Source organism: Serinus canaria, chromosome 1 (assembly GCF_022539315.1).
Source record: "Serinus canaria isolate serCan28SL12 chromosome 1, serCan2020, whole genome shotgun sequence".
Lineage (NCBI taxonomy): Eukaryota > Metazoa > Chordata > Aves > Passeriformes > Fringillidae > Serinus > Serinus canaria.
Window position 1 is genome coordinate 54,359,891 of NC_066313.1, and position 25,318 is coordinate 54,385,208.

Genomic DNA, 25,318 nt, shown 5'->3' on the forward strand with positions numbered 1-25,318 from the left:
CCTGAGCTCTGAATTTCTACTTTGGCTTCCCTGTCTTCTTCCTTTTCCTTGCCATTTTTAATTTCAGCCTCATTAGTGCCTTCCAACAGCCTGTTTCCTCTCCCCCCGCCCTGGGTACCCACCCCACGGATTCAGGTCCTGGGGCAGGTCCCTGCTGGCAGCTGCCAAAGCCACCCAGTCCCCAGGGCAGCTGCTGAGCAGGGAAGGAGGTTGAGAACAATCAGCCTGAGGGGTCTCACCCACATTGGTCCCCCTTCCACTGAGGGTAACATGTCTGCCTGATGCCAAGCATGGAAATTGAGCTTCAAACATAATCTTGGTGCAGGGAGTGTGAAGTCCCACTAACCAGCGCAAGGCAACACAGCAGGAACATCACCTTAACCCCACGGGGTGAGACCTGGAGCTCACTGGGACTGTGGGCAGAGGAGACACAGGGGCAGCAGTGGAGAATCCCAGGCTGTTTATGCTGTGAGTGGTGGCTCCTGCTGTTAGTCGGGGGCACTTTGAGCTAAAATGCTGCCTCACACAACCACGAGTGGCAGAAGTGAAAGAGAAAAACAGACTGACTTGATTTAAAGTAAACATGAGAAAAACAAATCCACCCAAACCCTCACACCCTGTTATCAGAAAGGCACCAGGCTGCAGGAATGCTGTGGGTTAAATTAGCCTGTAATAGCCGATTTTGAGCTGCATTTTTCTGTAAGAAAAGCAAATCAACAAGTTTTTCCTGAGGGCTGGAAAATGCCAAGAGCTGTAACATACTTCTTTTCAAGTTTGTCTTCAGAGATGTGAGGACAATTCAACAGTAAAGCTGGATTGTGACTAAACATATCTGGTAAGTGTCCCACTTACCATGGTGTAGTGGGTCATTCTGCCTGGCCACACAAAAATTCTGGCTGTGGGTCTCCCTCTGTGGTCACTAATTGCTGTGGTGTTGTGGGGGTCCTCAGGACGAGGTGGGAGATGAGAATTGACTCCAAGTTCTCAGAAGGCTGAGTTATTACATTATGATATTATATTATATTATATTAACGGAAAATGATATACTCACACTATACTAAAGAAAGCGAAAGGAGACATCAGAAAGCTAGACAAGAATGAATAATAAAAACCTGTGACTGACCAGAGAGTCTGGGATTGGTCATTAAGTAAAAACAATTCACATGGAACCAATCAAAGATGCACCTGTGGGTAAGCAACCTCCAGACCACATTCCAAGCAATCAGGTAATTATTGTTTATGTTTCTTTTCTGAGGCTTCTCAGCTTCTTGGGAGAAAAATCCTGGCGAAGGGATTTTTCAGAAAATATCATGGTGACATCCCTCCACTCCCTTGGGACACCAGAAAATCTCCTTGCCTGCCTTCCTGGGGAAATCTTCACTGCTGGGATGGAGGGAAGGGAAAGGGAATTCGTGCGCTTTCACCAATCTCCTTTTCTTGGTGGGTTTAGACCAAGGAAAAACTGCAAACTAGTTTTGAGTTGAGGCACACTAGGCTGGAATTAGAAGCCCTCCTTCATAAGCCAGGTTTTGGCTATGGCCAGCTTTGGCAGCCCAAGTGATGGAGAGCTGGTGAGCCTTTGTGGCTGGAGGGGCTCTCAGCCCGTGGAGCAGGGCCAGAGCCTGAGCCTGGGCACAGCCCCTGCGGCCACAGGGCAGATTTTGGATCCCTTGGGCCACAGAGCCTCCCCTGCCTTGAGCCATCTGTGCACAGATACAGACGTACACATTCACAGGGGATTGTTTTTTTTTGCAGGGTGTGGCTTGACACTTCCTCTACTGGTTTCACTGGGTCAGAGATAGGCTTTGCAATGAACAGGCAGGAGGTTTTCCTCCCTTTTGAAGAGGAAGTCTGGGAAAAAGAAGCCCTTGCCTTCTCCAGGCTCCAGGGAAGCCTCATACCTGAGTGACCCTCAGAGAGCCCCCCTAATGCCCCCACCACCTCAGCATTGCCTTACCAGGGCTGGGCTACCTTTCCTCCCTGGTGGGTGGGGGTTTCACTGTGCTTCACACTTGCCTTCCAGATCCACTGTTTGGCCATCATTGCTTTCTTATTTCAGATATATTAATTAATTATTAGATATTAATTAGTTGTGAGTACGTATACACAAATAATTACACATGTTTGTGTTATCTCTGTGTTTTGGGTATAATTCTCTCACACCCACCTTTTCTATGGAGGGTTGGTGCAGAAGGGGCTGCTGCTGCTCCTTCCTCACTTCCTCGAAGTGTGCACATCCCCCTGAGTGCCCTTGCCCACCACAGACTGTGGCACTGGGACACATGGGGAGCCCCCTGGGAGGTGAGGACACTTGCCTAGAGAAGCCTTGTGGGTCTCCTGCATCCCCAGTGTGTCCCCACTCTGGAATCACCATTCTTCCTGCCACCTGTGTCACACCATGCCTGGCCCCCAAACCCCTATGTCTCCCCTTGTTTCCACATGCTCTCCCATGTGTCTCACTACTTCTCCACATGTGTTCTGCTCTCCTTCCACACCTGCCCTTCCATGTTTGCCTACATGGCTTGCCATGCTCCCCTGTGCCCCACCACATGCCCATGGGTCTCCTGTGCCCCCCATGCACCTCCCCTGTATCCCATCTGTCCCTTTGCACCTTCTTAAGTGTCTCTGTGTGCCATGCATGCTTTCCAGACCCTTCACACATCCCACCAAACCCCCTGCATGTCCCCACTGGTCCCCAATGCTTGTCCCACTGTGGCTCCATGCCTGTCCCTTGCACCCTCCTTGTGTGTTCCCTACCAGCTTTCCCAGCTGCAACATTCCTACTGTCCCTGGGCAGTAGAGTCTGCTGACATCTTGGCACACTGTGCTACCGAACCCTGAGGTGTCAGTTTCTGATTTTGGGAGAAGCAGCAAGGTTACCATCTTAGATGAAAGCCAAAAACCCTTTCCTCTTGTGACAAACACTACTTGTTTCAAGCCCATGTGAGCACAATCTTGAGTGTTTTGGTGTAAATTGCCTGCTTGTGACACACAAACCAGTTCCTGAAAGAGTGCAGCGGGCTCAATGGCTGCTTTGGTCTGGAGCTGTCTCAGCTTTCAGGATGTAACACGTCCCCAGGAATTATTTCAAGCTGTAGCAAGAAAACACATGGCAAACTGTCCAGCTGCTTGCAGTAGCCCTGCAACAAGATCTGTATTGTGAAAGTATGACTAAAGATGGCAGGAGAGAGAGGGTGCCCATGGCATAGCTCCATGGCCAGGTGGCTTCTACTGTAAATAAAGTAGATTGTTATTGACAACTGAAAAGCAATAAACCTATTGCTACATGCTTTTTAGGTCAACTTTTGGCTGGCAAACAAGTAATGATATGGGCCTTCCCAAGGCTGGTATGCTGGTGTTTGCTTTGGTTATTGACATTTTATATCCCATTGTTGAAGGCTGGGAAAAAAAGTCAGTTATTGACTGGGACAGAGCTATCTTTGTGCCAAGGGGTAGGGTAGGTTGGTTGGGGTAGGTTAGACTGATTTCACATCCAGCCCAGCATCCATCTCCAGATGTGGCCAGTTGTTTTGGGAGGAGGGAGGACAGGGTTTGTAATTCTTCCCCTGCCAGGCTCTGAGATCTTTGTTCACTTCCTGCAGGTTCCCAGTGCTTGACCTGCTTTCTTGACTGCTGCCGAGGGCTGAGCCCGTGCTTTGGTGGACACTAAACGCAGGACCCAGCTCTGGACCAGCAGTGGTTTGTGCAGAGCCCATGTCAGTCCAGGACTCTTTTTTCCCCCTCAAAATAGTGTCTAGTTTTGCAGTTGTACATGTTGAATTTTTTCTGTCCTTTGACCTCTCACCGTCTGCAGTTCTCACAGCCTGTCCTTGTCCTCAGTCAGCTCCTTATCAGTGGCCAGCTCTCTCCCCTCCCTCCTCACCCCTTTTTCCAGGCCATTTACGAAGGGCTGAGCAGCCGAGGTCACTGCACAGAGGCAGACCCCGCTGGAAGGTCACTGCTATCACGCTGCCATATGAGAACTGCCTGTCTTCTCCTGACCCCCGTTTCCTGTTTTTCAGCCCGTTATTTGTAGATAGCAGGACTCGCTCTCTTATGCCTGAGTGGCTGCATTTCCTGAGGAGCTTTCTCTGCAGCCTCATTTAATCCTGAGCAGCTTCCTGGGCTAATGGAGCTGTTGTGCCCACAGGAGTGGTGTGCTGGTCCCAGCTTGCCTGAGCCTTGGGATGGTGGTATATGTGCCAGCAGGTCCAGAGCCACCCCACTGCCTTGGTGTCTTTGGTAGAAACGTGCGTGTTTTGGGTCCCCCCTGCAGTCACTGTGGGGCAACAGCTCCACACTCTCCAAGGGGCTGGTCTCTGCCCATTGTCCAGGGCAGATGCTGTCTTGTGGGAGTCCAGCAGCCACCAGCTCAGGGCTGATCAGCAAACAGCAACAGTCTCAGCTCGGCAGAAGTCTGTAAGAACTTGTGGCTAATTTGGTGCATGCACACGTGCGGCCAGGACCAGTGTGGTTTCTGAACAAGCCCAGGTGATTTTGCAGCTGGGATGGGGCTCAGGGCACATGTTTTTAACCCTGCTGTTTAGCTCATGTGGTGGTGAGTCAGGTCTAAGACCTTTGTTGACTCTGCTCTCTCCATTTCTCCTTGTTGCCATCAAGCACTCAAGGTTTATCACCAGCGCTGGGATGTCCTTCCCCAGCCGCACCTGAGGAATCTGGGCAGTAGCTGCAGCAGCACCAGGGTAGAGCACACTGGATAGGCATGGCTTGCTTCTCTTCCCACAGATGACAAAAATAGCTCAAAATGGTGACAATTCTCCTATTGTTTTATTTCATGATAATTTTCTTTCTCCTTTCTCTGCCCCACTGAGGGACGTTTTGGCAGTTTGCAAACATCCCCCTGTTCACATTCACTGAATGTTACTACAGGCATTTCTTTCATGTGACAGCTTGAAAAAGGGATGTGAAAGCTTTCCTTCTTGTCTTCCTGGCCTTTCCCTCCATCATCTGACCCTCATGAATGCTCTCCAGCAAACAGTTTGACTTTCTTGCATGGTAGAATCTGGAAATAATTGCCTGCCACAGCACTTACTTCTACCAGTGAATAAGCTTTGTAATTGTGCCGTGGTCTTTGCTCCACAGTTCATTTTCTTAGCTCAGAAATGTGCTTTTATTTTTTTTTTTTAACCATTGCATACAGTCTGTTTATCCCCACAATTCATTGTTGCCAATAAAGTAGGAAAATAAGGGATAATCACCACTTAAATGCTTTAAAACCCATGCCATGTGTGGGGAAAAAAAGCCCCAACCAAACAAGGAAAAAGTCCTACCATCCTCAAAGGAATGTGCATCAAATGTGCTCTAGCCAAAGCACTGGCTTTTTCTGATGGATCATATAAAAACTCAAGGTCCTGATAATCTGACAAGCCACAGTTTGATTCTTTGAATGCCTAACCACAGCTCAAAAGTTGTCTGACTTGTATCAGAAGCTCTGTAGTTATGGTTGTTGCTGATTATTTGTTTGTAATTGATACAGCAAGCTCTGGGAGCAGCGAATGTCATAATCCTGTGTCACTGTATAGCTCCAAGGAGATTGCTGATAAATAACAGTAATATACACACACATAATGGATACAGGCAGCAGACAAACAGGACAATAATTGCTGTCTTGGCGGAGCTTATTAACTTAAATCAGGCAGACAGAGATTTTTGAATGGATGCCGCCTTTGTAATTTCCTGGAAAAAAAAAGGCCAATATACAGCTTTCAAAATATGTGCCCTGAGAGATGTCCTTCATGTGACCAGGGAGGAGACACAGATATATGTGTGAATATGTATGTCTTTTTTTTTTTTTTTTTTTTTTTTTTTTTTTTTTTTTGATGGTGTGTGGTATTTGCCCCAGGACGGGGTACAGAGACTAAACTGGCCCTGTTTGACCTGATTGTCACTGTGACCCAGCCCCCATCACAGCATGTTTCCTCACTTAGCAGTAGATCTGCACTCAACCCCCTGAAGTGACCCAAACTCAGCTGACCTGAAAGTCCTCCCTAAATCTGAGTGATATTTCAGTGTCTTGGGATGGGTCCCCCCATTTTCAGAGCCCAGGGTGTCTGCTCTGCATGCCCTGGTGCAGCTGCCTGACTTTCACACCTCTGAGCAGGACTGCTTTGGGTTTTGATAAAAATTAAGGATGTCCACTGTACAATTCTCTAGCTCCAGTGTTAGCCAAAAGCCCAGCTGCTTGGTTGCCCATCCATGGTCTGTCTATATAGGAACATATATATATTCCAACAGGAAATTTCAGACAACCTTTGGCCAGATTCAATGACACATCCAAGCTGCCTTTTGCCATTTCATTTATGCAAAGTAGCGGGAAACACAAGTAGCTACTTGTTCAACACATTTATCCCTATTTTACAGCTTGGGATTGATCTAAAGGAGTAGCATAGCACACCTATCCTGAATATATAGATTTTGAACACATAAAGGGGAAGTCTTGGTTACAGGGAAATTTACGAGTGTTTTCATTCACTACCCTGTGAGTCTTGTCTGAGATTCCCCATCAAGCCAACAGCTTTAGGTTCATCTCTACAGATGAACCTCACAGCTGAAATTCATGGATCTTACAACTCCCAAGGAGGAGGCCCCACAAGGAGGATTTTCACCTCTGTTGGCTGGCATTAGTGTGAAGTCAGAGGAGTAATCCTCAGTACATATTGGTTTAATTAAAAGTAGTTGTATCCTCAGTCAGTGGAAATTATCAAAGAGGGAAAGATTAGGGAATTCTCTGCTGCTGAACTGTGGAGAAATGTACACAGAAATAGGATTCCCAGGTCCCTCGCTCAGCTAATGTGGTGCACGGCATGGGCTGGGTCCCCTTGGTGCAAATGTGGGATAATCAGTGCAGTCTGGAATTGCACTCTGGGGAGAACCAGTCCATCATGCTCCTGCACCGCAGCTCGAGCCTTCTTCCATTCTGAGTTAATAATAAACACAACCCAGCTCAGCGATATACGTGACACGTTTATTACCATGTCCTTTAGAAGCAATTTCCTTTCTGCTCTGTTTTCTCACAGACAGTGCAATTACCAAGTTAAAGAGAACAGAGGGAAAAAAAAAATAGTTTCCAGACTTGATCTTTCCCAGATGAAATGACAAAATTACTGAACCAGTGCATAGTCTTCAGATCTGTAAGGAGATATACCTTAGGGTTAACAGCTGCATTTCAGCAAGTCTTCAAGAGAAGGGACACAGTGAAATCAACTCCATATAGGTACAGCTTAGCAGCAGGGGATTTTTATATGATTATACTGAAGCTGTTTGTGCCTACATGGAAGGAAGGCATTGTGACATTCCTAGCTGTGTTTTGCAAAACGAACCCAGCCACCATTCCTGGCAGAACAAATTGCTCAGTTTCAAACAGGGGAAAGAAAAAAAAAAGAACAAAAAAAAAAAAAAAAGAGGCAAAATCCTAATGCAGCAGGAGGAGGTTACCATTGACTTTGTCAGAGTTAGGATTTCCCTCGTGTGTTGCCTCATCTTGGGTTGCACAGGGTGAATGCCATGAGTTTTGCATTTATTATTCTTCCTGTTCACTCTGTAGCTCCATCACAGGGAACTTGTTCCATTGAGGACCAGAAAATAATCCCTCAACAGTAAATTGCTCAGCAGCAGGTGCCCTAAGCTGTCCTATGCATGACAGCTGCATGTTGAGTGCAGTGGTGCTGGTTAATGGCTGGATTGATGATCTCAGACATCTCCTACCTTAATGACTCTGTGACTGATAAACCAGAAGGCTGTGAGGAGTGTGAGTGAGGGTGTGCAGGCTGAGAAGCACAGGGAAAAAAAGCCTTTGGATTTCTCTGCACCAGTGTGTCCAGTGAGAAATAGTTTCCATACATGCTTTCAGCTCCTTCTGCTTGGAAAGAAAGGACACAGCCCCAAGGCATGATCATTACAATGGGTTCTATGTAACTTGCTCCTTAGAAGCATTTGTCAAACTGGAGTGAGCACAGGACAGTGTGGCAATGTGTCCTCATTCAGCAGTGGTTCCCATGGGCCATGGATCATGCTGGGAACCAGGCAGACTTCTGCTGGGTTCTGGCACAGCAAAGCAAGCCAAGGTGCCTGTGTTTTAACCTCTAAAATACCAAATTATTTGGCATCTGATATCCTCAGAGGGTTGGCAGTGAGTGCTTTGGCCAAAGCAGCAGGGGCACTGTCTGGGTGGCAGGACCTGGGTGTTAAATCTTTCCCTGCAAAGTGTTCTCTGCTTCCCTGTTGGTCAGAGATTTGGAAACTTTCAGAACATACTGCAAAGCTAGCAGTTGTGTGAGTCTGCCCACCCCATATTAGCTTTCAAGGAGGGTAATTTAGCAGTAGGAAAGCAAGGAGGCAGAGTCAGGCAGCAGGAGGGTGATGTGATGGAGTGCCACAACACATGTGCCGTGGAAGAGGCAGACAAGGACCCCACACTCACCTTTCTCCAGCACCACCAGACCACGAGCACATCCAGACCAAGCATGAGGAGGATCCCTTGGAAGGGTCAAACCCCTCTTCCTTGTGGAGAAAGTCTCAGAAGGCGGTTTTCAGGGGCTGCTGTCCTGTAGGACTTGTCTTGAAAGCTGTCTCTGTCAGGGCAGAAATTGGGACCCTCGTGGAGCCCTCCCACCTCTGAAAAACCTGTTGTGTGACCCCCTCGTGGCCATCCCAACCAGCCAGTGGGCCTGGTGCCCCAATAGAATTCCTGTTTCTTGCCAGCCAGCTGTCATGATGTTGGTTTAAATGGGGATGTTTACTACAGCCAAGGGCAGAGATGGGCACCCTCGGGTCTGAGATGCTGGGATATCCCCACGCTGTGGGTCAGACATAAAGAACTAATTAAGTTTAATCCTTCCGAGGCAGAAACCATGGGGCAGATTTCAGCTGGTGTAAATCAGCATGGCTCTGCTGGGGTCAATGGAACAAACCCAGCTTGTGCCAGTACAGCCTCTGGATTGGTGCCTGCCATTGTGCACAGTCACAAACACTGCTGAGTGCCATGAAATTAGAATGAAAGATTAATAAAATCATATTTTGCATTGTCCTCAGCACAGACAGGCCATTTGAAATAGCACAGCAGCCACGTATTATTGGTGGCTCTGAACCATGTTGCTTTCAAAATACACTGTTGTGTATAGAAATTAATATGGCTACATGGTGAAAAGTATTATCCTCTGCATTATTTGTTAATTTAGGCTTATGGCTAAACAATTCACTTCATTTAGCCTTATAGTTTTTATTTTAAATTGCACACAGCACTTCCAAGTACTTTATAAGCTCAGCTGTTCTCTAGCTTGTTTTTCTGGGGATTTAGGAGGTGGTGCCCCTCAGGGTTCTGCTCATAGTGGTCCTCACTACCAGTTAGAACCAGGTGTGCTGAGGAAACATCTCTTCACTTTTTCTTCTCATCCTGCAGTTTCTGCAGAATTCCTCTTTACTGGCAAACTCCCTGAGAGAAAATTTCATTGCAATTTATAATGGTCATGGTCATCTAGCAAATTGAAGTCCACTCCTTTCCTTTGACAATATGCATGATACTGAGTGAAAGACTTAAATATGCAGATTTTTTGTTTTGAAGCAGCATCTTAGGACTATGTACTAGCCTAACACCCAGCCCCCTTTTCCCTAAATAAGAAAGTAAGTTTCTCTAAAGTCGAGCCATTTGCTCCCTAGGCCTTAGACTCTGTTCCAAAAATTGTAATTGAATTTTGCAGCTTCTATCTCAAGCTTACTTGCTTAGGATATTAAAAGTTGGTATTGCCTTAAAAGCAGGAATAGTAGATTTGCTCTTTAATCATATCACACTTCTGATTTGCAACAGGAACAATTTTGTGGTCCAGCTGTAGACTCGAGCTTAAAAAAAAAACAGATCAAAATTCATTTCTTGGAGATGTAATAGCCTTTATTCTTGCAATTATTCACCTATGTCTTGTCAGATTAGAGTTAATTACTGAGAAAGATAAGCTGCTCTTTCTTTCATTGTTACAGCTGGGGAGATACTTGATCAGAATGACTTGGTACATGCTCTTTGCACTTTGAGAGACATATTCTCCAGTGAAAATTGACAGAACAATTTCAGCAGACATAAAAACCTCCTGAATTTGCACAAGGCCTGCAGATGCTCCTGCCACAGAGTAAGTTTCCATACAGACGGCTCAGGAGAACGGTGATGTGTTGTTCTCTTAGAGGTTATGAGTCCTCAAATGTGTTACTGCTTTGATTTCATGCCCCTGGCACACCCAGAGTGGTTTGCTGTGCATTTCCTCATGGAGAAGGAGCCAGCTGGATGACAACAGAGACCTTAACAGGCATCCTTTGGATATGCTAAAGGGCTATCAAGCATCCTTAAATCCCTGTTTGATGTCCTCTAAACTGGAAAAGATTTCTGAAAGGAAGGGGTTTCCAAACAGCTGTTGCTGGGATAGCCTTGGTTCCTGGGCTCAGGTTTTGTTCCTGCATTTCAGAAAATATCCTGATAGCTCAAACTGGCAAAGTTTGGGATCTTGTGGTGCAATCTCACCTGTGGTACCTGTATCAGACATATCTCAAAGGTAGCTCTGATTTCCCCTGGAGCTCCTGTTCCATGTCTGGCCAGTTAAGACAGGTATTTTGGGCCACCAGATCTGTATTGTATGAATTGCCATGGCAGATGTGTGAAGGTAAAATATTAATTCCTTTGGTAGCATTAATGCCTGGAGTTCAAGGAGGTATTCCCTTAAGGATCCCGATGTATCTCTATTATGTTTCTCTATTGACCCAAGGACAGTGGAAGAAAAAAGGATTGTCTAAAAAGGAGTCAGAGTTGCTGCTACTCTGATCTATCCCTCTTCCCTTTCTCTCTTCTTTGACTGCTAAGAAAGCAAGTTGATATTGGCCTGGTCCATTAACATCCTGTTTCTACTCCTCACAGCCTCCCAGCTCAGCTCTGCCTGTGTCTGTTGCCTCTCTGATTTTGCACATCATTACCTGATGGTCATCACCCATTCAGCTTCATTTTCTCATTCCCTCTGGGAAATCTGACATCTTCTCTGTTGGAGGGGTTCCACCCCGTGCTGCAGCTCCAGGTTTAGCTGTGAGCTGGCAGGAGTCAAAGCCAGCATTGCTCAGCCTGTGGATGCCAGCAGGGCAAGGCAGGCAGGCAGCCTGAAGTCCCTCTCCACTGTGGCCTTGCTGTCTAAGCTGGGAGTCATTTCCTCTTAGCGTTCCCTGCTTCAGCCCAGTTTGGTGAATCCCTTTGTTATTATGGGTGGGCTGGGCTTTCCAAACATTTCTAACTATTTGTGCACCATCATGCTTGACTTCTCACCTGTCTTCATTCAAATCCCCCTTGAACACTCAGTCCTTCCAAGAGGCCTATAAATGCTAACCTAAGTCAAGATAATGTCATTATCACTGCCATCGATGAAGTAACTCATCAAGTGCTGAAATAAATCATTTTCCCTGGGGATTACTGCCTGAAAGCCAAATGTAATCAGTAAAGCTTGGGTTTGACAAGGCTGTCAGAGATAGAACTCATTTACTAATGAGTTCCAGCCTAAAAGTCCACATTGGTAATGTGTCTGTGATGTAATGAAACATTACAGAGACCTTTTTCTCAGTATCTTTTGCTTGTTAGATATGCTGTTTGTCAGATAAGTCCTCCCACTTGATCTGCAAGTTTTCTTTCTCCCTCTCCCCCCAGCTGAGCAATAGGTCTCTAAGCATTGTGTTGCCAAATGCTGTTTTCTAAAAATCATATTTGATCCTTTGGAATAAGCGTCAAATTGGCCAAAAGCAACACGCCAGCTATGCTATTGCCTGTCCATGTAGGGATACTGCCTTTTGCAGAGGTTTTTACAAAATTGTTTCCCCTGACAACCACTGAGTGAAAAAGAAAGGTGCTATCTGTTCACCATGCTATCAGCAGAAAACTTGAATCATCGATAAAGATGGTTTCTAAGCAACCAAATGCAGTCTACAACCATAATAACAGCACTTTGAAAGTAAATCACTTAGTCTGGTACATGCCCCACTCTCCAATTAATGGCAAATTCTTATCAGCTGTATTGTCTGGCAGACGCACATTTAAAGGGCTGAAGTAGTTCTAAAACAACACTTCAAGTGGTAGAACAAAACTCAGAGTCATTCAGATCTCCCAAAGACTAATAGCTTTAGAGTGTTTGTAGAGAAAATACCCTAAAGATTTTAATGGAAAATAACAATTCTTACCTTTTCTACCCTATAGGATATTCCAGGGAATTGTGTCTCTGTTCAAGGCTGACTTCCCAAAACTACAGAAAAGATGTTGCCATAGGTTTTTGAATATTTTTCCTGATTTTCTATATAGAAAAGTGACCCAAGTACCATCAATGTAGTGTTTATTACAGGGCAGAAAACTCACTCTTTGCAAGAGAATCATATACTGCATCATTGTCTGCTCTACTGAAGTGTAAAAAACAGTTAAAGTAGGAGAAAAATTATCTTTTTCAGTAGGTAATACTGCAGGAGGTAATACAGAAACCTGTAAAAAGTACCTTTCCCTGCCACAGTCCACTTCCCAAGTCCATTACTCATCAGCTTGGCTCCCTGCCATCCATATTCCTTTCTTGTCTGCTTCTCTCTGCCGTCTCACTGCAGAGAGAGGGTGATGCTCCCCAGTGAGCTGCTCCTAGAAAAGGTCTCCTTGCCTGTCCCTAGTAGGCCTCCTCCTCTTCCCGTGGGCTGACAAGCATAGGGAGCAGCAGCCCCCAGTTTCTCTTAGCTGAGAAGCAAGCCAAGAGGACTCACATCTTCATCTCCATCGTCCTGGTGCATTTTAACAAGCAGGGAGGGATTCAGGGGACCTGATGGGCCACGAAAAGGGATGTTTTAAATGTTTTAAAATGCACTTCAGAAGAGAGCATGTGGCAGCAGGTGGTTGCTGATCTGCATGGCTGTTGTGAGGAGGGAAAGGGCAGCAGCTGTTTCTCAGGTGGCCCCATCAAGGACATTGTTGGGAGCTGCTGACACAGAGCCTTGGAAATGGGAGACGGGAAGCAGGCATCTCTTGGGGTGGGATGTCATAGTTTGTCTCAGGTATCCTGGTCCTTTCCCAGGTGCCAATCACCTCTCCTTTCCCCCCACCCTGACCCCTGCTGAGTGCTGTCTGTCAATCCTGGCATTCCAAAAGGGCATCGAGTGATTGGCAGAGTTCAAAAGATGCTCTGCATCCCTGGGGGCCATTGGCCCACCCAAGTTTCCCTTTCACCTGGCACCTGCCTGCCCTGCACCTGGTTGGTGGGATCCCTACCCCTTCCCTCCCCCTCTCCCTGGGGTTAAAGGAGCCAGCAACCACATGGTGTGGGGGTTCTCTTAGAGCTATTGTGGGACTCAGAGGTTTGTGGGCCGGAATAATGCTCTGGATTGAAACCCTCTGGCAGAACTGACTCCTTCTCCTTCACCTCGCCTTAAAACTTCTCCAACAGAGGTAAACCAGAGCTCTGCACGTCTGGACTTGTCTCTAGCGCCAGCTGCAGCATCCAGCCTAGCCAGAGGTGTCTCTGAGGTGCAAACACCGCAGCTACCACCTTTTGGTCAAGCAGCAGAGGCCAGTCAAGCCCAGACTTGTCTCATCCGGCTGTATTGGTAATTATTCCAAGAGGCATCCCTCCTGGTTAGGGACCAGCTGAGAGGGGTGGCAGGGAGGCTGGGGATGCCTGCTTCTTCACGTGCATGGTGCTGAAAGGGCCACAAGCCCTGCGGTCCATGTGGGAACAAGGACCAGAATTTCAAAAAAGCAGATGTTTGCTTGGGGAAACAGAGGCACTGGGGCCACCCAGGAGCCTGAGCAGCTTACAAAGAACTTTTCATGCTGCAGTTTGGGTCCTTTAAAGAGGCATGCTAAGATCTCCCCATAATGTCTCTTGACCTAGGTGTAAACTGGGAGGTGGAAATTGTGTGTCTGCCCCTGCTTTATCTGATTTGTCTAGTTTGACAGTGTCTGGCACAATGATAGTGCTGAACACAGCTGAAATACAAGCAATGCCAAATAGCAGAGGAGTTGTAGAAGCTCAAGGATGCATCAAGCCAGGGTGAGAATCTGGGTCTAGGACATGGGACAGGGAAATATTGTGACTGTCTTAGCTGCAGACCTCTGTGCTAACATACATTTGATAAATATTAAAACAAATATTTTGATGGCATCATGGAATCTGTCCTCATGTTAAATGCTCCTGGCAAGCTTGATATATTTAGTTTTGGGAATGTAACCTCCATTTCTTCAAATGCATGCATGGTTTTTACCAATCTCCTCTCCCAACAGCTTTCATGGAATGACATTTGATCAGAAGCCTTGACACAGGGCAGCCTTTGGGGAGCAAAAGGTCCTTGAGTCCATGGCAAGCCACCACATGACAATGATGTGGCTGCTCAGTGGAGGATGCACAGTGAAATTTAGGAAACCAGGGGAGAGGAGGCATGAAGGGAGGATCCCCTTTTACAGCAAGTATGAGGATGTCTTAGGCTGAGTCAGATTTGGAGATGTGATGAACAAGCCAGATGTTTCAAAAGTACAGTTCTGGATACTTGGAGGTACACTAACCTATAGCCAAAACATTCTCCAGGATGATGAGAAAAGTAGAACAAAGAAATGTAATGATTTAGGTTTTATTCCCCCCCCCCCCCCCCCCCCCAGATTTATGTATTTCTCATGCTACCTGATTAAAGATCATACTTTTGTTTGGACACCAAAGTGAATCCTAGGAGTGCTACAAGGTCTGAAAGGAAGAAGTCCAAGGAATGTTTGTTCTAGTGGAGAGAATATGATATTTAAAAAATATTTTAAGATACATTCCATATGTCTGTATGAAGAGGGGCAGCTCTTGAATGTTGCAGTGAGCAGCAAGGTTTGTTATGACACTGCAGAAGACAAGGCTAACCAGGTCCTTGTTAATTCCTTGGGGTGGATTAGAGTGAAACAACACTGGATGATCAGTGTTTGTAAGTACATGCATGTAGGGGTTGTTACAGAACACTTTGGACAGGTATGTAGCATCTTGGTTATTATTGTTTATTGCAAAACTAAACCACAAAATCTTTGCAATATGGATGCGCAACAACATGCAGGAGGGAAAAGAAAGAAAGAGAAAGGACAAGAGTGTTCCCACTCAGGTTCAGGTGGGAATGCTCACATACCTCCCCTGAGCTGTGGGCTTCACACTGGACTATGCAATGTTGTGGATCACAGGACATTTTAGGGGTTCTTGACACCTTGAAATCCACACAGCTGCCCTGACACCAGCTCAGCTGAGTCCTCTGTGGCCCATTATGGCCCTTCAGCCACGTGCCAATGTCCCAGTATGTTCCTGGTGGGAGGAGGGGGATCCCCACAACCCACAGGTTTGTGTGAGGGAGGGCAACTCAGCCTGAGGAGAGGCGCCACAATGTCTCCACAGGACCTGCTTCCTGTCTCACTCACAGCCCATCATTCACCCTCTGAAATACCAGATCAGAGGTTGGCCAACACACACCCAAAAGCTCACCTCCTCGGTTTCAACAAAGCACCTCAGCATCTCCACAAAAGGGGGAATGTTTTGAGTCCTTATCCCTTACCAGTTCTGTCTCTCACACGGGAGCAAGGGACACAGACAAACACATCCACGTGAATTAATGGGCAGTGAGAAGGAGGAGCTTGTGAGCATGCCTTCCCTTGTTAACAGCAGGGCGTGCCATGCCTCTCCTGTGGCTGGAAACACATCCTTTGGCTCTGGTTGACCTGGTGGTCTGTGCTAGGAGGAACTCTAGAGGCGAGAGTAAATTGACGCATTAGGCAGTGCTGGATACCCTAGACTAGTGACAGTGGAGGCCCAGTAGGAGAGGCTGGGATAGGACAGATCCCTCACAGACCTGCCTCTGCTCCCTGAGACCCATCACAGCCATCCAAACGTGGGCAAAGTAGTGGGCTACACTTACTAAAGCAGCCCCTGCCTGTGCCGTGTCAGCCACAGATGTGTTCTCACAGCACAGAACCAAAACACTGAATAGCAGCTGCGCTGTGGAGAGGGCATAAAGAGGGAAAAGTTCTCACCCCTACACCCACATCACAGTTACCTGTGTTATTAATTACCTCCAAGGAGGGAATTAGAAAGTACAGAGGTAAGAGATCTCTGGTGTCTTCACAGCTCTTGGAAAAGCAGAGTTCAGAAGTCCCGAACCTCCTTCTCAGGGCAGTTTCAGATATTTGTCTCCTTTTTAAAAAATTTCCATGTCAGCTTCTCAGCTGTACTTGCATATGGGGTACATATGGAGGAGAGAAAAAAAGCAGTGCCTGGCGCCAAACGGGGCCTGCTGCAGCCTTTAACAGTCCTCTCCTCTTACTATTAAAATGCAGCTTTCCCCAGTGAAAATGCTGCTTTATTGCTGCAAAAATACTTCCCAAAGACATGGCCCTTGGAGCACAGCAGGGAAACATGACATGGGGTAGGCAGAGGGGCTGAGTGCAGCAGCCAGGTCCAGGTGGTCCCAGAGACTCCCAGCCCTGCTGACCTGGCTGTCAGGGGCTCAGCAGCATGGGAGCTTCTTGTAGGTGGGCTGGGCATTACATGGCCATGGCTCTTATGGGGAAAATCAACAATGATGGACGATTCAGGCTGCCCTGGATCACAGCTCAGGGGATGGGACCGTGATGAGCCTGAATCCATCCATCATGTTTTGCTCCTCAGATGGGCAACTCTCCTCCATCTCACCTGGACATTGGTGGGGACATGTCTCCAGCTCCAACAGACTGCTTTCACATGGGACCTGGCTCTCTCCTCTTCACATCCCCGCAGTTCTGGCCTCATTTCCATGCTCCCCAGTCTGTGTGCATCAAAGAGCAATTGCACATAGGAAGATGCCTGCTGCATCCCACCACCATGTCCCAGTCTGGGGCCAGCTGGTTCTGCTGCTGTCCTGTATTTTGCATGACACTGACCAGAGGGATGAACCCTGATACGGGGCAGGAAGAGAAGTGACAGCCAGGACCCAGAGCAGTCATCTACTGCATCATATACTGTCTAGAGGAGGACACACTGAAGGGGAAAGCCCATTGGTTTTTGATACTTGTGGGGGGCTGTGGCTGTGCTGCTGTACCCAGGAGTGGCTGGCAGCTCCTTTGAAGCCTCCTGCCCTGTCTGCCTGCCAGCTGCTCTCCTTGCTGCAGCAGCCCACACAGGCAGCGTGGGCAGGAGGCAGAACAGCAGCGATGCAGAGGCTCAGGTTTGGTGGGACAGCGAGCTGCCCGCAGTGGGGATGGGTCTTGTGCCACCCATGCAGCATTGGAGGGCAGATTTTTGGAGCTGTGGCTGTGAGCTGTGGCCCCTGGGGTCTTCCTCCCCTCTTCCACAGCGCCTGGTAGTCTCCGAGCAGCAAGTCAGAATCTATTTCTGATCAAGACAAATAGCACTTCAGTGGGATGCCCAGTACTTTAGCAGGCATTTGGCTTGGAGCTGTGGGAGGACAGTGCTGTTTACAGCATGAACCTGCAACAGGACAGTGCTGGTGACCACATAAACCTAAGTCACTGTTTCAGAGATGCCCAAAAGAGGGAAGAAAGTTTGTCCTTACTGAGGTCAGTTGGGTCTTAACCCTTTCTGTGGGTTCTTGCCAAAGCTCCTAGGAAAAAGAGCTTGTTTTTCAAGAGTTGTTTTCTTGCCTGCACTACCTGTGCCTGTTGTCATGCACTGTATGCATCTCACCCACCTGGCTGCATCCTCAGCAATCTGTGAGGGCTGCACATCCTCTTCAAAACCAACAGCAGGCTGTGAAATACCTTGTTATCAAAGCTCTGTCTTTCAGCTGTACTGCACCTGCCATCAGAACCCATTTTAAGGCTTCTTGCAGGGCACTGCAGAGTTTTCATCACCAAACAGGATGCAGAGTAGATGGGAAATTGGTGCATTGTTTTGGGGTTTTTTTATCCTTTAGTTCCAGTGTGTATAGCCAAAAGATGTGGTTAGGACATGGTTTAGTGGTGGGCCTGGCTGTGCTGGGTTAATGGTTGGACGTGATGATCTTGGAAGTCTATTCCAAGGTGAATTAGTCTGTGATTCTCTATTTTTGCTTTCCCTGTTTTTATATCAAATACAAAAAACAAATACGCACTCACACTTTTGCACTACCACTGATACCCACTTACATCCTCTCTTCATGCCAAAGTAGGATTTGTATCCATCTCTTCCTGTAGCACCCCATTAGCGAAGAGCTGAACATTTTAGCAGTTGTAATCAGCTAAGACCAATTTTGATGTTACTTCAAAATGGAAAGTGAAATTAGAAGTTAGATTTCATTGCAAAAGAACTGGTTGCATTAAGAGGCGGTGAAATTAGTAAAGAAATGTGGAATAAAAATTATAAATAATAAAAAAAATGAGCTTCAGGAAAATTTTGGTATTGTTTCTGTTTTTCTTTTGGGTTTTTTTCCCAAGCATTGCTAAGTTTTCAGAATACTTTGCCCACACCCAAAGTTACCCTTCTGTGAAAAAGAAAAGGATCCCATTTTTTCAGAATAGTCTCTGGGGAGCAGTGATAAATCACGTTTATTGTTGTCACCTCACCTCAACCATTCTGAAATTTCTGTGGCAACCACAGCTAGAGACTGAGGTGAAAAATATTGGGTTGAAATGGAAAGGAATGAGTGGCTGCTCTTGGGCTATAAGAAAATAACACAGGTGTTAAAGTGTCCTCCAGTGCCAACCCAAACAAAGGGTGGTCTGTGCTTAATTTTCCTTGGAGTAACAAGAGTGTAGTTTCCAAATACAACAAGATTTCTTTCCATAAAATTTCGTTTATGAATCGAGATTACGTTTTCAAACTGAGAAATTAGCAAGTCCACGGATTTCTGGATTCATATGCTTTGACAAATGAGGTCGATTTTAATGACATTAGCACTGAGTGAACAAATGGGACTAATTTGCAGGAGAGTGGATTCCAGATGTAAAAAAATTGTTGGTGATAAAAATTTATGAATACCGTGTTCACACTGATGAAGTGCTTGGTTGTTGCTACCTAAAATTGAATACCGGTTCCCCTTGGATGTTTTTTCTTTTGTTTTCATCCTGTGGCCTTTTTGAGGGCAGGAAAAGAAGAAGACAGCAAAAGGATTTAGAGGATGTGAATGGGGGTCAGGCTCCGCACGCGCTAAAGAAACAACAAATTGTCTGAGGTCATAGACATTGTTAAACTGCACTCAAAATGTCCAGTGCTTTTGTTCCAGCTGATATCCTAAAGCAGATGTTTGGTTGTTTATTCAGCATGGAGATAAAGCTGAGCTGGCTGTGGTGGGGACTGTCACTGGCCTTCGCAGCCTGCCTGGGGCACTGTGCCAGCAGGAGATGCTTCAGACCCTGGCGCTGTGCTTTCCTCCCCAGCAGGAGGAATGATGCATGCAGAAATGCTCAGGAAAAGGTGCCTGAGACCCAGAGGGAGGTGGGAACATCCTGGCTCAGCTCCCTCCTCCTGCTTTGCAAGAAAAGAAGAGGAAAAGGTGTGGGGATTTTTAAGGCAAGGCATAACTTCTGCTGCTGGATCTTTGGTGGCATTTCCAGGCTGTCCCAGGAGGGAAACAGGTGAAAAGGGAACAGCCTTTGTTGCCTCCTTGAACTATCCATGCCACTATAGGACATGTGGGTTTTCCCTTTTCCAAGCAGGAGGAGGGCAGAGCAGCTCTTGGTCAGCCTTGGGCAGTGTTGAGCTCTTCAAAAAGGCCACTGATTTCAGAGGCAGTTTTGCATCAAAATGTTTTTAGGAGCTTGGGGTTTTTTTGCATACTGAAGTGACAATACTCTGGGAAAGCTCTGGTGGGCTCTCAGCTCCCCTAAACACATTTCCATCAACAGCTGATGCCATGGAATAGCATCAGGCTCTGTGTTGCTTCAAGCAGCATCATAAACCTGGTGGTAGCAAAATGCTTCTCTGGGCCATTCTGCCTCCTGAACCTCTTGTCATGCACTGTTGGATGGTATGCTGAGTAGTTTAGGCAGAATTCCTGTAGCTACTGAAATATTCTGACCTTTAAAATTACCTTGTTCCTCTATCAATGACTAATATCAGTGACTAATAATCTTTTTTTTCCTGACTGATCATTTTTAAGAATAATAATTCTTGGGGTGTGGTGTAAGGTAGCAATTGCAAATAGACAACATTTCTTTTGACTTATCAAAATACACAGGGTAAAAACAATCCCAAGAAACATCAGAAGAAGGACTGACTGGGCAAGTAAAGTTCTTTTGCTTTATATAATATTCTTTTTGCAATGTGGGTTTGCAGGTTCATATCATACCATAAAGAACAGATAGTTCATGTGCCCTTCTGAAAAATGAACCCTTCTAACTCACTCCTGTAACTGTCTGGTACATGCCTTCTGTTGAGCTATTATTTAAAAAAAAAAACCCATTAAAATGTGATCTGAATAATTTTCTGAATTTCTTAGTTTTCTTTTCACTTGTTTTTGTCCTAAGATGTTCTTGGCATTGTTTTTTGCTTGGGGATGTTACATAAAAGACTTTAACCTGTAGCAGTTGTTTAAAATTAACTCTGGCAAAATGAATGTAATATCGTCATATTATTCTAATAGGAGGTGATTTCCCTGCTTCAGACACCAGAATATCCATGCAAAGCATCTGCTGAATTAAAGTCCAGGAGAGAAGAAGCTGGCAAAGAAGGCAGGGACACAGATGAAGACAGAGAGAGCCAGTGTCTTTTTCCTTTCAACTGTTGGCACCTTCTACCAGCACACCTGCTCCATGTCCCCAACATCTGATGAGCTGATTTGATGAACCTGTTCTCATAGGCTTGTTCTCATATTTTGAGGTGACATGTATCAGGTCTAGGGCTGCATTCATCCTATACCTGGAGCAACAGAAGTAGACTTGCAGGTGACTGATTTCCCCTGTCTTTCAAAATTGGGCGTCTCTAGAGGACAGTTCACATGTTGGGTGGGACATATCAACATCTTTTTTGAATCAACTAAGGCTAGTTTTGCAAAATATTGTTCCAAAATCATCTGTCTATACTGACAATTCAGGCAGTTTGGGAAGTCTTGCCAAGGAAATGGACCACCAAGTCACTACACCTAAAGAAACCAGGCAGTGAAAACATTTCTGCCCTTTTCCCAGCAAATGGTATTTGAAGGCAGTTAGAAAAGCATCTTTCAATCCCTTTGCACTGAAGATGAGGGTGGGTGCTCACTGACATTGTCAGATGCCAACCAGTAATGCATTTCTGTCAAGATCAATAGGAGTTGGCAAGGTAACACTTTTCACATTCTGTGAAGTAGAAGCTTCTCTTTCTAAGCTGGCCATTAAATGCTTGAGGATCTAAATCTCCCTGAAAACCCCATTTCTTGGCAGTTAAGTTGCTTTTCAAAATGGTGTATTTGGGACCCTAAGTCATTTTTCAGAATGCCTTTTTGAAAAGTGGGGATTGTAAATCCTCTTAGATGCTGCTTGTGACCACAATATGTAGGGGAGGGCCAAGAAAATTTGATTACCTATTTGTTGAGCATGTTCTTAGGCAGAACAAGTGCAGAGAGTAATTTTATTTAGCTTGAAGTATCTGGTAAACATAAAGAGAAAAAGAGCTCTGCAGTTGGACAGGTCTTATCTCAGTATCTTTATTTACATATTCAAAGAACACTGACGCAATCAAGCTACCAAAAGAACTGCTTTCCATCAGCCTGGGAACAGAAACAAATTAGTCTTTAATAGTGTTGTGTGAAAACTCTGGTGAATGTTATGTAAAACTGTGCAAACAGAATGTTTGTGTTCTAGTTCCAGGTCATTTAGTGGGCAAAAAGACAGACATTTTGTGTGAAATAGCCATGAAGTGGTTTGCTATTATATAAGGATAGGAACTGCTAGATCAAACTAATGGTGACAAGCCGAGAACCAGATGCTTCAAAGCAAAATGCAAGACATCCCAGTGTGGATAATTATGAAATAGTCTGACCATAGGGGAAATTTCTGCATAAATGACTTTAGTCCTAAAAGGCTACATGTTTGTATTGCTTCTGAAAAGGTTTAGTCTGATTTCCCACAGACACAGGGCTTATGCAACCAGCAAGCTGCCTGGCTGTGCAAATCTCTGACTCCCTCCCTCTCTGTCTACTCCCCCATCTCCAGAAACCTCTGAACACGTCCACACTCTGCCACATGGAGCAGAGAGGAGCAGGTCTCACAAACAGTAAATTTCCTCACAAACAGTTAATTTCCTACAGGTTTCATGAATATAACCTGCTCCCTAGTGAGCACAGACAGGTAATCATGCCAGCTCAAGGTGAGCTTACACCTCATTAGAAACCAGAGAAAGCACACAGGAGAGCATCTTATAAATGTTCCATCTGTGGCAAAAGATTCAACCATGGCTCTCCATCAACATGAGATGCAAGTCCTGGGTAGCCACTGGCACTAATGGTGCTATCTCTTTCTCCTGCTGATCCTAACTGTGGACATCCCAAGGATTTAATACAAATGCTTAACTCTTTGTTACTGAACATGTTCTCAGCTTTTACAACCTCCAGGAGCAATGAGTGCCAGTTGAATAAATTGCAGACAGGACATTTCTTTTAGGTACCCGAAATCTACGGATTTCCTTGTAGCTCTTCCCATAAAGCAGCTGGGCTTAATTAGTGCATGATGCTCTTTATGGGCCAGCAGGCTAATTTGTAAATTATTTAGAAGTAAGTTGAAGGCAATCTCCTGCCCCTCGGGAACGCTACAATTAATTGCTTCAAGGTGTTGAAACCTTGTCTCTGCCACACTGGGCTGGCTGACCCCTCTCTGGAGTCAAAACCATGCTAGAAAATTTATCTTCTCTCTCTAGGCAGACCAGGACAGGGCCACTCCATGACATCCATCTTTTTCACACTGGGATTCTGTGGAGTCCTCAGGATGAAGATACAGGGTCTTCAAAGCTTGGCCCTCTTCTCAAGGACCTGGGCCACAGGGAGCTGCCCCATGCCAATCTTGCAGTGCCCCTTGCACTGTCAAATGCCACATCTGGTACCTCTTCTTCATCACCTTAACAGCAGCATGAACTAAATGAAACCTCTGAGGAGAAGATCCGTGGTCCCTGCCATCATGCTCACATTGCCCCTGGTGGTGTTTAATATTGAACAAAAGTCACAATAGGAAGTTCTGAGGTGGGAAAGTGGGTGCTCTGAGCTAGAAGGAGATATGTATATGTGTTTCCCACAAAATCCAGCAGCTAGTATAACATTGCTAATGGGGGTGATGTATTCATAGATATTTTGACACCTTCTCAAGGCAATCTGATTTCAATTGCAATTGCACAACTCGCCTTTTACTTTCCACTAATGTTTGTGCAAGGACTTTATTGTTCCTAGGAGCAGTATTACGAAGGAACTTTGACACACCCACCTCTGGGCTGCTTGCTCCTAAAATTAAGTAAGCAAAATAAAATTAATCTATATTTAATTTGGAAGCCCCAAATGATTTATAAGATGAACCAACTTGTCAGGGACAGTCAGAACTGGCAAGTAATATGTCATGTCTGAGATGGTGGATTACACGATTCAGCTGCTTGACTGAAACCCTCAAATATGCAGGAAAACATAGCTCTGGAGCCTGTTTAGGCAAGATGTTAATTGAATAAGTCCAGAAATTCACACCGTATATACTTTGTCCTCACAGTGAGCAGAGCCATGTGTTCATTCAGTTTTCTTGGAGCTGTGGCTTTGATTCACCCAGAGGTGCTGAAATAACCAGCGGCCTGAGAGACGAGCAGCAAAGCCCTGCAGGTCAGAAGGGACACAGACCCTGGGAAGTCCAAAGGACTGATGGCAGTTCTTACCAGTTTCTTTCTGAAACAAGGCTCTGAAGAATTTTGCTTGGTCCTTTTGTGAACTAGCTGAGTGTCACGTGTTTTTGACAAGACGACCTCTTTGATGTAACACTGTGCTTCTCTGGGAAGCCAATATCAGGTTGTTATTTTCCATACCTTCTCTTGTACATTTGTGTCCATGCGTGCAATATACTCAGTGTTCCAGTCTTCTCTTGCATGTCTACCACAGATCCTTGTTTCTACACTCTCACATAATCTATTTAAAGGGTGATATTTTTGGCTTTTAAGAGCGGTGTTAACAAGGATCAGATGCTGCCATCACTTAGGAAAGAGCGAGCTTTCCTTTGCCAGTTGTACTATGCACCGGTTAAAAAAAAAATAAAATCCATCCGTGTGGACATTACAGTGAGGTTCTTGTATTTAGCAGGTGAAAAGCCAACACTCAACCTGCAGTGAGATTTGCTCATGGAAAACCCCTGGAAGCTGTTTTTAGCAGCAAGGCATTAGTCACCCTTGGAAGGCTGCTGGCTGCTCCGTGCCTCTGGCTCGCGGTGTGCCACGCCACGCCACGTGCGAGCAGCGCCCTGGATGCTGCACAGCGTTAACAGCCACTCCCGCCTCGCCCCAGGTGCTGAGTTTAAGTGCACAGCTCCTGCTTATTTTAGGAAAACATGAGCTCACATTCCAGACAGCCTTCTCGGCAGCCAGGAGGTGCGGGCTGTGGTCCTTCCCTGCTCTGGGGGGCCCGGAGGGGTAAGGCTCCACGTGTGCAAGGAGCGCGTGGTGGGATTTCTGTCGAACAGGTCTGGGGACATGGGGTGATCAGGAGACAAGGCAAGGGTGAGGAAGGGCTGAGAAAGGGATGTTTTCCACATCAGATGGAGATCAGGCAAAGAGGAGGCAGCAGAGCAGTGAAATCACGGAGAGAAGTCTGAGGATTGGAATCTATTAGATCATCAGAAGTGGTGGATTAAGTCATGCTGCACGGAGGTTAAGGCAAAAAAAAAAAAAAAAAAAACTCAGGGAAAATACAGGTGATGAAGGAAGTAGTCAGTTTAACAGACTGGAAATCTGGCTTGCCTGCAGGGATGCCACCTCAGAGCAATGATTCTTCCTGGGATAAAGAAAGGCAGCTGCTGCCTGCTCGATGGTTACTCATCCTCTCCACTCTCCAGTTCCCCCTGATCTCCAGCACAGCTGGGCCAGCCAGGGAGGGGACTCTGGCTCAGTGCCCCAGGGGGAGTGCCAGATTTGTCTGGCTAGTGGAGGAGAGGGAGGAAAGGCCCAGTGAGGATGGCACTGTGCTGGCTGTGCAGGCATGGGATGTGCTTTGGCACGAGTTAGCAGAGGCGCAGCCAGGTCTCTTCTCCCTGACCAGCCAGCCCTTTCCTTCCTCTGCAGCTGAGACAGGGATTTGCAGAGAATAAAGGCTGATAATACACAGTGTCATTGCTTTATAAGGAAATGTCTTGAAATAATACAGCTTTTGTTGATGTCGTTGTTTTGTGACAGCCTAAGAGTGT

The 25,318-nt window shown here is 46.1% G+C and overlaps 1 long non-coding RNA gene across 1 annotated transcript; it reads left to right on the plus strand.

Annotated features, from left to right (window-relative positions):
• The first annotated feature begins 662 nt into the window (after positions 1–662).
• On the plus strand, positions 663–24,153 carry LOC127060138 (uncharacterized). Its single transcript, XR_007778785.1, has 3 exons — positions 663–835; positions 9,991–10,136; positions 20,569–24,153. It is a non-coding gene; the product is annotated as an uncharacterized LOC127060138 (long non-coding RNA).
• Positions 24,154–25,318: the final 1,165 nt, after the last annotated feature.